This window comes from Leopardus geoffroyi, chromosome D1, assembly GCF_018350155.1.
Source record: "Leopardus geoffroyi isolate Oge1 chromosome D1, O.geoffroyi_Oge1_pat1.0, whole genome shotgun sequence".
NCBI lineage: Eukaryota > Metazoa > Chordata > Mammalia > Carnivora > Felidae > Leopardus > Leopardus geoffroyi.
The window spans coordinates 47,399,654-47,413,637 of record NC_059329.1 but is presented as its reverse complement, the minus strand read 5'-3'; the positions used below and the strand labels follow the sequence as shown (position 1 = coordinate 47,413,637).

The 13,984-nt window shown below is 36.7% G+C and overlaps 1 protein-coding gene across 12 annotated transcripts in view; it reads right to left on the bottom strand.

Annotated features, from left to right (window-relative positions):
- DLG2 (discs large MAGUK scaffold protein 2) overlaps positions 1–13,984 on the bottom strand; it is a 2,060,218-nt gene that overhangs the window by 1,647,776 nt on the left and 398,458 nt on the right. The window lies entirely within an intron of this gene.

Here is a 13,984-nt window from a genome sequence, read left to right as displayed (position 1 = left end):
AATTCCTAAGCACCCACACACCTCCAAAACTCAAACAGGAAGAAATAGAAAACTTGAACAGACCCATAACCAGTGAAGAAATTGAATCAGTTATCAAAAAATCTCCCAACAAATAAGAGTCCAGGACCAGATGGCTTCCCAGGGGAATTCTACCAGACATTTAAAGCAGAGATAATACCTATCCTTCTCAAGCTGTTCCAAAAAAATTGAAAGGGAAGGAAAACTTCCAGACTCATTCTATGAAGCCAGCATTACTTTGATTCTTAAACCAGAGACCCAGTAAAAAAAGAGAACTACAGGCCAATATCCCTGATGAATATGGATGCAAAAATTCTCAATAAGATACTAGCAAATCGAATTCAACAGCATATCAAAAGAATTATTCACCATGATCAAGTGAGATTCATTCCTGGGCTGCAGGGCTGGTTCAACATTCGCAAATCAATCAACGTGATACATCACATTAAGAAAAGATAAGAACCATATGATCCTGTCACTCGATGCAGAAAAAGCATTTGACAAAATTCAGCATCCTTTCTTAATAAAAACCCTCGAGACGGTCGGGATAGAAGGAATATACTTAAACATCGTAAAAGCCATTTATGAAAAGCCCACAGCTAATATCATCCTCAATGGGGAAAAACTGAGAGCTTTTTCCCTGAGATCAGGAACACGACAGGGATGTCCACTCTCACCGTTGTTGTTTAACATAGTGTTGGAAGTGCTAGCATCAGCAATCAGACAACAAAAGGAAATCAAAGGCATCCAAATTGGCAAAGATGAAGTCAAGGTGTCACTTTTTGCTGATGACAAGATATTATACATGGAAAACCCGATAGACTCCACCAAAAGTCTGCTAGAACTGATACATGAATTCAGCAAAGTCGCAGGATACAAAATCAATGTACAGAAATCAGTTGCATTCTTATACACTAATAATGAAGAAACAGAAAGACAAATAAACTGATCCCATTCACAATTGCACCAAGAAGCTAAAATACCTAGGGATAAACCTAACCAAAGATGTACAAGATCTGTATGCTGAAAACAATAGAAAGCTCATGAAGGAAACTGAAGAAGATAGAAAGAAATGGAAAAAACTTTCCGTGCTCATTGGTTGGAAGAATAAATATTACCAAAATGTCAATACTACCCAAAGCTATCTACACATTCAATGCAATCCCAATCAAAATTGCACCAGCATTCTTCTCGAAGCTAGAACAAGCAATCCTAAAATTTGTATGGAACCACAAAAGACCCCGAATAGCCAAAGTAATTTTGAAGAAGACCAAAGCAGGAGGCATCACAATCTCAGAATTTAGCCTCTACCACAAAGCTGTAATCATCAAGACAGCATGGTATTGGCACAAAAACAGACACATAGACCAATGGAATAGAATAGAAACCCCAGAACTAGACCCACAAAAGTATGGCCAACGAATCTTTGGCAAAGCAGGAAAGAAAATCCAATGGAAAAAAGACAGTCTCTTTAACAAGTGGTGCTGGGAGAACTGGACAGCAACATGCAGAAGGATGAAACTAGACCACTTTCTTACACCATTCGCAAAAATAAACTCAAAATGGATAAAGGACCTGAATGTGAGCCAGAAAACCATAAAACCCCAGAGCAGAAAGCAGGAAAAGACCTCTCTGACCTCAGCCACAGCAATTTCTTACTTGACACATCCCCAAAGGCAAGGGAATTAAAAGCAAAAATGAACCATTGGGACCTCATGAAGATAAAAAGCTTCTGCACTGCAAAGGAAACAATCACCAAAACTAAAAGGCAACCAGCGGAATGGGAAAAGATATTTGCAAATGACATATTGGACAAAGGGCTAGTATCCAAACTCTATAAAGAGCTCACCAAACTCCACAACTGAAAAGCAATCCAAAAAATCCAACAATGGCAGAAAACATGAACAGACACTTCTCTAAAGAAAAAAGACATCCAGATGGCCAACAGGCACATGAAAAGATGCTCAACGTCTCTCCTCATCAGGGAAATACAAATCAAAACCACACTCAGATATCACCTCACTCCAGTCAGAGTGGACAAAATGAACAAATCAGGAGACTACAGATGCTGGCAAGGATGTGGAGAAACAGGACCCCTCTTGCACTGTTGGTGGGAATGCAAACTGGTGCAGCCACTCTGGAAAACAGTGTGGAGGTTCCTCAGAAAATTAAAAATAGATCTACCCTATGACCCAGCAATAGCACTGCTAGGAATTTACCCAAGGGATACAGGAGTGCTGATGCATAGGGGCACTTGTACCCCAATGTTTATAGCAGCACTTTCAACAGTAGCCAAATTATGGAAAGAGCCTAAATGTCCCTCAACTGATGAATGGATAAAGAAATTGTGGTTTATATACACAATGGAATACTACGTGGCAATGAGAAAGAATGAAATGTGTCCTTTCGTAGCAACGTGGATGGAACTGGAGAGTGTGATGCTAAGTGAAATAAGTCAAACAGAGAAAGACAGATACCATATGGTTTCACTCCTATGTGGATCCCGAGAAACTTACCAGAAGACCATGGGGGAGGGGAAGGGGAAAAAAAAAAAAAAGAAAGGTTAGAGAGGGAGGGAGTCAAAACATAAGAGACTCTTGAAAACTGAGAACAAACTGAGGGTTGATGGGGATGGGAGGGAGAGAAAGGTAGGTGATGGGTATTGAGGAGGGCACCTGCTGGGCTGAACACTGAGTGTTGTATGGAAACCACTTTGACAATAAATTCCATATTAAAAAAAATAGAATCCAAAAATATGGTATTGATTACTTTACAGCTACTTTACCTGGATTCTTGTGATATAAAGAGAAATCTGGAAATTAAACATAAACCTTAAGAATAAAAAAAATAATAATAAAATAAAATAAAATAAAAAGAGAAACAAAATACAGTGACTGTCCTCAAGGATCCTAGAGTGTAGTGACAGAGAAGGACAATTAAGCAGATCATTATGATATAAAAATAACTTGGAAATTTTAAAAAATGAAAGTAATATTAAAAGGCAGGTATATCGTAATTCTTTAAATATTTGTTTAATGTTTATTTATTTCTGAAGGAGAGAGAGACAGAGTGTGAGTGGGGAGGTGGATACAGAGAGAGAGAGGGAGACACAGAATCTGAAGCAGGCTCCAGACTCTGAACTGTCAGCACAGAGCCCGGTGAGGGGCTTGAACCCACAAACCACGAGATCATGACCTGAGCCAAAGTCAGAGCTCAACCAACTGAGCCACCCAGGTGCCCCTCACGTTGTAATTCTTTAAAAAGGAAAGGCAGTGGGATAACACAGGATCATATAACTAGCTAGTCTTAGTCCCTTCAGACTTTATGTTCCTATTAATTTTTAGCAACAGCAGAAAATAAGCCTTCTCAGTCACGGAAAGAATGATGTAGGTGACCTGAAAGACTTCAACAGACTTAAAATCCAATAGTGAGGCCGAAGACATATTTAATGTCATTAATTTATCTTTTTTGTTGTTGTTGTTCATTTATTCATGTCTCTTACAGAGGCTTTTGACCAGAAATTTTGCGCCAGATTTGTGGGCAGTTACGAAGGATTCAGGGATAAGTTTTTTCAGGTTTTCTACCTCAAGTTATTTAAAGTCTTAAAGAACTTCAGGTTGATTTTCATGGCATTAGAATATTTGGGAAATGGGGGGCGCCTGGGTGGCGTAGTCGGTTAAGCGTCCGACTTCAGCCAGGTCACGATCTCACGGTCCGTGAGTTCGAGCCCCGCGTCGGGCTCTGGGCTGTGTCTCCGTCTCTCTCTGCCCCTCCCCCGTTCATGCTCTGTCTCTCTCTGTCCCAAAAATAAATAAAACGTTGAAAAAAAAAAGAATATTTGGAAAATGGGAGCCAAGCACATTGATTTAGGCAGGTGATTGAATAGAAAAGTAAACTACAGAATCTTAGAGTCAGTCACCTACAGAGAAGCCCTCTTAGGGCTAAGATATCTCTTATAATAATTCATATCTGTACAGTGATTCATAAGAATTTTCAAACACTTTTATTTCATATTATTCCAACAATATTGTGATATCAGTAAAGTGAATATTAACTTACAGAGGAGGAGAGTAAGACTCCAAAAGATAAAATTGCAAGGTTTAAAAGGAAATGGGACTGTGATATGAACTCAGACTCAAGATTTCAGTCAATGAATGTTCTACTACCACAAAATCCCTTAAATGTGATACTTGTTCAATGGTTATATTTCAGATCCCATCACCCAGCATCTCTCCCTTTCTCTCTCCACCCCTCACACACAGACTCAATCACACAACAATCACTAAAAATTGAAATTCTGAATTATAAGTTTTTATAATGACTCCTACCTAAAACAGAACATGTCTTTGTATAAAAATGAAGGTTCCCTCCTTTCCTATCCTTGTCCAGAACCAATCAACTAAACACCAAAATCAATCCCAGGTCTCTAAACTACTAGTTGATTTCTAGGAGATTATCCTATTTTTATTAGTTACAACCCTCTTTATATCTCACCTGGTTTATTACAGGTTATTTCTACTTCAATGATCTCCACTTGTATCCACTCCACCACAAGCTACTACAGCAGAATTCAACTTTCAGGTGCTTCCCAAATGACACCACATTCTCTTCAGCTTCTGTTCTTTTGCATGTATTTTCCTCTGCCTACAAAGCTATTCTCTTCTCTGTCCATCTGGCTTATCAAAAGTTATCACTTCAGAAAAGTCTTTTCTGATCTTCCTTTCCCTCAAGCTAGATTGATTAAATGCTCCTTTTTCTGTGTTCTTTGAGCTTAATTCTCTCATAACACTTTCATTACAATATTTTTCCATTTACTTCTTGGTTTCTGCCACTAAGTTATAGAGCAACTAGAGGACAAGAAGAACTGGGTCATTTATCAACACCTAATACACTGATGCTCAAAGAATGTTTGCACAATGAATTAATGGCTGAATAAATGAGTCCAATTCCTACGTGTATTAGTTTTTTAAGGATGCCATAACAAACTACTGCACATTTGGTGGCTTAAAAAAAACAGAAATTAATTTCTCACAGTTCTGGAGGCTAGAAGCCCAAAGTCACTATGTCAGCAGAACCATCCTCTCTTTAAAGTTTCTAGAGGAGGATTCTTCCTTGACTTTTTCTAGCTTCTGGTGGTTACTGGCAACCCTTAGTGTTCATGACCTATAGACATGTCACTATAATCTCTGCCTCCTTCATTACATGGCATTCTCCCTGTGTGTCTGTGTCCAAATTTCCCTCTTATAAAGACATCATCTATTGGGTTAGAGCCTACCCTAATCCAGTATGACCTCATCTTAACACAATTACATCTGCAAAGACCCTGTTTCCAAATAAGATTACATTCACGGTTCTCGGCGGATACGAATCTGGGGGTGGGGTGGGGGGTGGTATTTAGCCTACTAAATTACAACTTCAGAGAGAAACATTTTCTGAAATTCTGCATCTGGAGCACAGTACTGCAGTTGGGCAGTAAGCAACCTGCCCAACTGCATTTGATCTGACATCCGGGTCAGAGCCTTATTTATGAAACAGAAATTTACCACAGGAAATTACAACTGTTTTTTGTCTTAATTTGGAGAATTCACTTACTCATTCATCAAACATTTACTGAGTGTCTACAACATGTCAGGGACTGTTCTAAAAGCTAGCGATACAGCAGCAAACAAAGCACACAAAAATCTCTGCTATTATGAAGCTTACATCCAAGAAGCCAGAGGAGACAGACAATAAACAAAATAATTAAGTAAAACTCTGCCCGTGGTATCAAATTTTGGTGAGCATGATGGAAAAATATTAAGCAGGTAGTGGGGATAGGAAAGTTGGGAGGTTTGAAGATGCTGCAATGTTAAATGAAGTGATTAAACAAGACTTCACCAAGAAGGTGATATTCAAGCACCTGAAGGAGGTAAGAGAGGTAGCTGTAAGGATATGTATTTGGAGGATATATATATTTGGAGGATATAGTCTAGGTAGTAGAAATAGCAAATGCAAAGTCCCTGGGGTAAGAGTGTACCTACCTAGTGTACCCTTACTTGCTGTAGTGGAGGGACAGCAAGTAAGCCTGGGTGACTAGTACAGAGATCAACTGTAGAGAACAATTGAAGAGGATGTTCTCCCTCTCCCCAAAATCAATTAAGTAGTCATTGCAAAAACAGTCAAATTCCTAGTTTCTATAGAAGGAATATTTTGATTTCTTAAGAAAATAAATTTCATCACATCAAATAGGAGAAAATAATCTTATTCCTCAAGATTGAAAAAATACTATGTTCATTAAATATTAAAATTCAAACATTTTTAGTGCCTTTCATCTCTCTGCCTTATCATTAGGAAATCAGAAGCAATGTATCTATGTGGACCATAATAAACAAATCTTTATTTTTTCAGTAAATCACTTTTCTATCATTTAAAAAAAATTACTTTCTAGGATACCATATCAGTCTATTTATTAGACTTGAATTATCTCAACTTGTCTTGTGAAAAATGATCATCAAAGTCCATCATCAACAAAAAGTTAATTTCCTGATTCCCTTCAGTGTTGTCTAAATTTTCAGGATACAATTAGATTCTTATCTGGTACCACCTTATGGGAGAATTTAATAGAAAACTGTCTATTTCATAAAAAGTCAAAATCTGTTTTTATGGTGATCTTAAGCTTAGAAAATCCTTTCCTTTCATAACAAACTACTTTAAGAAAACAATGTTCTAAGGACATAGACATTTCATTTTATCCTTACATAAATCCCCTGAAATAAGAATTATGATCTCTACTTTGCAGATGAGGAAACTGAGGCTCAGAAAAGAGTAGTGGTCTATTCAGGGTTATATCTAGTGGCAGAATAAGACTCTACTATTTGTGCCTGACTTCAAAGCCTTTGCTCTGAAACTCTGGACTCTTGAGCTTCCTTCATATTCTTATCTCACGCAATTCTCCCAATAACCCTGTGAGTTACACATTATATCTCAAATATTCAGCACGAATTTTTGAAGAGGTTAAATTATATGCCCTATGTCACATAGCTGTTTAGTGGTAGACTCATCCACTCATTTATTCATTCATTTGTTCAACAAATATTTATAAAGCACCTATTCCGTTAAGCACTGAATATACATAGTGAAGAGAACATCCACTCTTTGGGAACTTACAGTCTAAAGAGGGAGTTTCACAATGGTAACTAACTATTAAATGATTATGAGCCAACTATGATTTTAAGCATTTTACTGGTATTATCTCATTTAATATTCATAACAGCCTCATGAGGTGGCTTTTTAAAAGATAAGGAGAGTGAGCCCCAAAGAAGTTAATTGGACCAAGTTCTGCAGCTTTGAACCCAGGCAATGTAACTTCAGAGCCTGGGCTCTTATGTACAGTGTTATATTACATCTAGAAATAGAAAAGGAAGGAAGGAAGGAAGGAAGGAAAGGGAAAGAAAAAAGAAAGAAGACAGGCATTATATAATTAAAATTGTGACAGGAATTCAATGCTGAATTTACTGCTGTTTTCATTGCACCATACTGCCTTTTAACAGTTTTTCCAGCTGGTTCTATGGGCAGCACCCCTGCAGACCCAATGGTCAACTCTAATAGAGCCAACCTGGCTTGCAAGTGACATAAGTACCAGCAGATACCACCTTTACCACTCTCCTCCAACCAGCAGCTTATGAGAACCCTGAATACAGCACCAGATGGTATTCCAGACTTCTCAATGCTGGCACGGATAGGCAACCATTTCAAGACTAGAAACTAATGAAGAAGCAGTTAGGGAAGGCAATAAGGCAATAACGGCAGGATTCAGTATAGCAAGCCAATCAAAGGGCAAGAAAAATGCTATGCTGTTAACTTTAGCAGTAAAATAAGTAGCTGAGTAAACATTGATAATTTTCAAGGATATAGGACTAAACAGCAATGCCACAAGAATTTCTAAGCTTGAAAAAGCAAGAAGCACCTGTAGTGAGCTGATCTTTTCCTAGAAGATAAGATGAGAGAATGACAGTGATAGCAGAAATAAAAAGTAACAAATAAAAGCCATGATAAGAGTCTAGAATACAAGGGTAAATTATACTACAAGCCTTACTAAAGCATCTGGACCACTTCATGGCGACCATCAAGAAAATTTAGAAACAGGTTGGATGTTAAGAGTAAGGGTAGAGTGGGTCACCTGGATGGCTCAGTCGGTTAAGCATCCAACTTCAGCTCAGGTCATGATCTAGTAGTTTGTGAGTTTGAGCCCTGTGTCGGGTTCTGGGCTGACAGCTCAGAGCCTGGAGCCTGCTTCAGATTCTGTGTCTCCCTCTCTTTCTGTCTGTCCCTCCCACACTCAACTCTGTCTCTCTCTGTCAAAAAAATGAACAGACATTTTTAACAAGTTAAAAAAAAAGTAGGGGTGGAGGTTGAGAGAACTTTGGCCGACCCTCAAGTCTCACCAAATAAACATTCTAAGTAAAATGTATTTTTACAATACTAAGTCAAGACAAATCACTCAGCTACCCTTATAATCAGATATGTTTCAGGGTTTATGAACAGCATTCCAGGACAGACTGCTTACATCTGAAACCTGGTTCCACCACTTAAAGAATGTGCCTTGACAAATTATTGAATTTCTTCATATTTTAGCTTCATTACCTTCAAAGTGGAAATCATTACATTACCTATACTTAGTTTTGTTATGAAGGTTAAATAAAATGAATCTCTGCAAAACACTTAGAATACTGCCTGACCCATAGACACATATATCAGTGCCTGAGATTATTACTCTCTTAAACGCCCCTTCCTTATGAATTTCTAGAGCAACAAATGCTTGGGGACATAATAATTGACAGAAGTCAGCTGTGGTAGGAAGCAACAGAGGAGGGAAGGAGAATAGCTTTCACATTCATGATAAGCTCAGGTTTCACGTTGCTTCTAACTATACTTCATACTCTTTCAAAGACAGGAACATTGCTATTTAGTACAAGTTGACAATGCTTCCTCCTTCTCACTACATTCTGTTTTTGAGTCCTTACCTCTGCCAGAAGGATGTAGGGGGAAGGTAAAGCTGACTGGGCTGTTTGCAGTGGCTGTACTGATTAGAGGGTCTCTAGGTAAAATTTTGTTATGGTCCAGGCTACTTAAACTTAATGAAGAAGAACTAGGATCAAATATTAACAGGAAATGTTTCTAGAAAATGTTTTCTAAAACATGGCATAAAAGCTTTTATCAAAAACTTTAACAACTGAATGATTATCTCTGGATGATGGGATTATGAGTGATTACATTTTCATCTTTTTGTTTTTCTGTATTTTCAAAAATTGACAATGAACATAAATTGCTTTTATGATAATTTGAAAAATATTTAAAAACCATAGGAATTGAAAAGAGAAAGATATAAAAATTTTATCTAGGATTAACAAAATCATATAAAATAAGCAAATAAAACTGTGTTTATAGGAAGTACTAGAAGGAAAAAACAGTATCTATAATTATTTTCTTAATGGATAATATTAGCCTAGCTTTATTTTTCTTTATTTTCCAAGTTTTCAAAATGAACATGTGGTACTTTCATTAGGGAAAAGTATCAATTAATTATAATTAAAACATAAAACTTCAAGCAGATATCTTAGGTGTTTCAAATTCAAGACTTTGTTTTTCTTCTGGTCTGAATTAGGCTTTATGTTTATTGGAAATTTCTTTCCTGCTCAAGCTATAAATGAGCAGAAAAGAGGCAGAAGAGGAAAGAGAGACTGTCATGCAATGATTGAGAAAGGAAGAACAAGTTATTCACGGTTTCCAAACTTTTCTACTTTTTCAGCACTGCCCAGCAATATTTTTAGTTCTCTAGTCAGCTACTGCTCCCACACCCTAAAGTGGCTATTATACACTTCCATCACTCTCTTCAAGATCCCATTGGAGCCCACTCTTTCTCCACAGAGGACCTTGCTTCCTCCCTCAATGAGAAAATCGCAATCATAAGGCATAAACTTCCTTATCTCCCATCCCCTAGTTTCCATCTCAAGGTGAATCATATTCTAAAATCTTAAGCCAAGCTTATCTCCTTCCCTGAAGGAGAGGTAAGTATTCCTCATTCTTTCCAAGGTTAACTCTTTTTTATGCTCCTGGTCCAATTTTTGTACCTCCTCCGGGTTATTACTTTAGTGTTGTCCTCCACTGATTCTGAGTTCTGTCTCCTTCTCATGTTACTGCCTCCCCTTTCCTTTTCTTCTATTTATTTTAAAACCCAAAGCATTTTGACACTGATTTGGGCAGATATTATGCTGCTACCCCACAAGTGATCTCACACATCCCTATAGTTTCTTCAGCTTTCACCTTTAAATTTTGAGTCCTATTTCTGTATCTCAAATCACAAACTTTTTTAGCTCCCAAATCAATATCTCTACCTGGATATTTCATAAGTACTTGTAGTTAATACATACAATACTGGACTTATCCTGTCTGCTGTGGAACTTGTTCCTTCTCCTGTATGTCCTAACTCGTCAGTGCTATCACCAACCAGACACACATTGTCGAAACCTCTGAGTCATCTCTGCTCCATTCCTTACCTCCTTCACTCAGTCAAAAATAATCCCCATAATTTCAATTTCTAACATACTTCCTGAATTTAACTCCTGCTATTCCTGTCTACTGTATTAGTTCAGGTCCTCTCATCTGAAATAACTTCTTGAGTAGTCATCAGACCTTTCTTTACTCATTTCTAATCCATGCTTCACATGGCTTCTAGAGTTTTCTTTCTAAAGCATCATGTCATATATCTATTTACAGACTTCAAATTGCTCCCTGTGTTAAAAAAAATTTCAAAGTCTTACACTGCTTATAATCCTTTATAGTCTGGTCCTCAGGTGTTACCAAATTCCTTTCCCTTCTCTTCTCTGATGCATCTTAAGATTTAACAGAACAAATATGCCATGTGTCTTCATGTCCTATGCCTTTGCATGTGGTCCTTTCTCCATTTAAAATGACTTATCTATATTCTCCACCTGCCAGGCTGTTCTTACTCTAAATCCATATTTCTCAAATTTTAATGTGCTAACAATTCACCTGAATACCTGGTTAAAATCAAATTCTGACTTCATAAGCCTGGACTGGGGCTTAGGAAACTGCATTTCTAACAAATTTCTAGGTAATACCTAAGACTATTTTCTAAGATCTGATTGATGAATTCATATGTAAATAAATCAAAAAAGAAATATTGAAACTAAATTTCAATGAATTCAATAAATCTTTGTTTTACCACTAATCAAACCACAAATATTTATTGAACAGCTACAATTCTTATTCATTTTTCTGTCAAATTTTATAGCCCAGTGCTTGACATTTTAGGAAAACTATAGATCATATTTATTAGACAGGTGGCTGGCTGGCTGGTTGGCTGGATGGATGGATGGACGGGTGGATGGATGGCTAAATGGATGGATAAATGTCAAAAATAAAAGGAAGGCTGTAAGACAAACCAGCATGTAATGCATAATCATTCACAACAAGTAAATCAGCAAGATTAACAATGTATCTGTGGTAAATTCAGTGATTCACCTAAGTTTCATAGTTGAGTATTTTAGGACAAAACATTGATACACAATAACAGAAAGTGAATAAATATGCAATGAACTCATAAGTGTGGAAAGGGGGTAGACATATTGGAAGAACTGGTAATATAACAAACTAAGGGGCATGATGTGTAGGAGAGAATGATTCATTTAAAGTGAATTCAAGCACAATACAATGGAAAAAAAGAATACTGTTGTTCTTGAGTCCTGAAAATCCTCACCTCATGAAATGAAATTCTGAAAACTTCCCAGGTTGTAATTTATCCTTGTTCCCCTAGTGAAAAAAAAAAAAAAAAAAAAAAAAAAAAAAAAAAACACACACACACACACACACACACAAAAACCAAAATAAAACAAAACAATACAAAAACAAAAAACAAAAAACAACAACAACACCAAAGACTCTTCAGAGCCTAGTTATCAACTGAGGAAATTGCCTGTGATAGTTAAAAAAAACAAGGAACATGTACATCAGAGTTAAAATTCTTTAGTGAATCTTAAATCTTCTTAGCCAGTGTTACATTTAGACATCTTGGCTTCTTTCTGAAGCTGCTGAAAAAGACAGAATGGTGTCAGGGAGGAGAGTTAGAGGGGAAATGATTGCAAGCAAAAACCATTCCCAATGCATACCTTATCACAGAGGGCCAAAGGAAAAGCTAGAAACTGGAACAAAACAGAAAAAAGCATCTAGGAAATAAGGTTGCTGGGTCATCTTAGTGATAATCAGTTGAGAATATTACCAGGAATCCAGAAGTCAAGAAAAATGATAAGCTAAGCTATAAATATCAATAAAGTTAAGTTATAAACAAAGACCACCCGTTTTTAATCTAAAGCTAAGAAAAAGAAATTTTAATGAAGAAAAAAATTGTTGTAAGTATTCGTGTAATAGGCTTAATAAATATTTGTTTTTGTTTTGTTTTTCCATTATTGTAAAAATATACAATGGTTATCTATTACTCATAAAATATATGGATATTTAAAAGCAAATACTTCAACAACTGAATGTCAAGATCTTTATGAATAGCTCAAAGGTTACTTACAGGGCACATAAAAGGCACTGACGAAAACCTGGTATTAAAGATGTGCCAAAAAGTCTGCAAGTATTTTCTGTCTGCTTTGCAAATCCTTAGTTACCTTATAAGATAAGGAATTCAATCTTCACATTGCAATCAGAGTGATACCATTGAATATGCCAAATAGTGTTATCCTCTGCTCAAAACTCCCCCTAATAGCTTCCCATCTCATTCAGGAAAAAAAAAAATACAAGCCCATGTAAAAGCACTCACAAACCTATATAATGTAGCTCCACACTACTTCTCTGCCTCCTCTGCATTTACCCCTTTTCTGTCTTTTGTTTTTATATATCTTTCTACATGTTTTATAAATCAACAACACATTGTCATTATTTGTACTTTAAAGAGTCAATTGTCAGGCACATAGATCAATAGAACAGAATAGAAAACAGAGAAATGGACCCACAACTATATGGTCAACTAATCTTCAATAAAGCAGGAAGGATATCCAATGGAAAAAAGAGGTCTCTTCAACAAATGGTGCTGGGAAAACTGGGTAGCAACATGCCCAAGAATGAAGCTGAACCACTTTCTTACACCATTCACAAAAATAAGTTCAAAATGGATGAAATATCTAAATGTGAGACAGAAAATCATCAAAATCCTAAAGAACACAGGCAGCAACCTCTTTGACCTCGACCGGAGCAACTTCTTACTAGACTCGTCTCCAGAGGCAAGGGAAATATAAACAAAAATGAACTTTTGGGACTTCATCAAGATAAAAAAGCTTCTGCACAGTGAAGGAAACAATTAACAAAACTAAAAGGCAGCCTACATAATGAGAGAAGATATTTGCAAATTACATATTAGATAAAGGGTTAGTATCCAAAATCTGTAAAGAACTTTAAAACTCAATACCCAAAACACAAATAATCCAGTGAAGAAATGGGCAGAAGACATGAATAGACACTTTTCCAAAGAAGACATCCAGATGGCAAACAGACACATGAAAAGATGCTCAACATCACTCATCATCAGGGAAATACAAATCAAAACCACAATGAGATATCACCTCACACCTGTCAGAATGGCTAAAATTAACAACACAGGAAAAAAACAGGTGTTGGTAAAGATTTGGAGAAAGGGGAACTCTCTTGTACTGTTGGTGGGAATACAAACTGATGCAGCTACTCTGGAGAACAGTATGTAGGTTCCTCAAAAAAATAAATACAGAACTACCCTATGATCCAGCAATTGCATTACTAGGTACTTACCCAAAGGATACAAAAATACAGATTCAAAGGAGTACCTGTACCCTGATGTTTATAGCAGCATTATCAATAATAACAAGCTATGGAGAAAGCCCAAATGTCCACCGACTGATGAATGGATAAAGAAGTTGTTTTATATATATAT